We start from the raw sequence: 496 nt of genomic DNA, 5'->3' as shown, positions 1-496 counted from the left end.
GTTTTGGCAATTATTGGATGTGGAGGCCGTGTCTGGATTACATGGATTCTCTCCTTCTTCCCTTTCAATATCTTAGCATTCAGACCACATCTCTCAGGAAGCTCTCCCCCACTCCCCTGGGAGTTTGTTGCTTTCAAAAAGCACTTAAAAAAAATCTGATCGTATATTCTGATATTTGATTCCAAAAACATCACCATAGTGGGGTGCTCTTTATAAACTTTCTCCAAAAGAGACAAGTATTTCTGAACAACTTTCATACAAAGGTTTGCCCTCAGCAGTTTGTAGCTGTCTGGGGACTTGTCCTTGAAAGATATCCTCTTAGGGACAAAAAGTGGGGTTTTGGATGTGCTTTAGGTTTTAGGGTGTAAGGTGTGGAACAGGCAGGTGCCTGCTTGCTTCGGCAGCACATATACTAAAATGGATACAGATCCTGAGAAGATTAGCATGGCCCCTGGGCAAGGAAGAGATGAAAATTCCTGAAGCGTTCCATATCAGA

General features: G+C 42.7%; 1 non-coding gene across 1 annotated transcript; it reads left to right on the top strand.

Annotated features, from left to right (window-relative positions):
• Positions 1-384: 384 nt before the first annotated feature.
• LOC128776292 (U6 spliceosomal RNA) lies at positions 385-496 on the top strand. Its single transcript, XR_008421374.1, has one exon. It is a non-coding gene; the product is annotated as a U6 spliceosomal RNA (small nuclear RNA).

The sequence above is a fragment of the Panthera pardus genome, unplaced genomic scaffold (genome assembly GCF_024362965.1).
Source record: "Panthera pardus isolate Hobbes unplaced genomic scaffold, ASM2436296v1 HiC_scaffold_12, whole genome shotgun sequence".
Taxonomy (NCBI): Eukaryota; Metazoa; Chordata; class Mammalia; order Carnivora; family Felidae; genus Panthera; species Panthera pardus.
The sequence above is the reverse complement of the archived record's forward strand: the minus strand, read 5'-3'. Positions and strand labels throughout refer to the sequence as shown.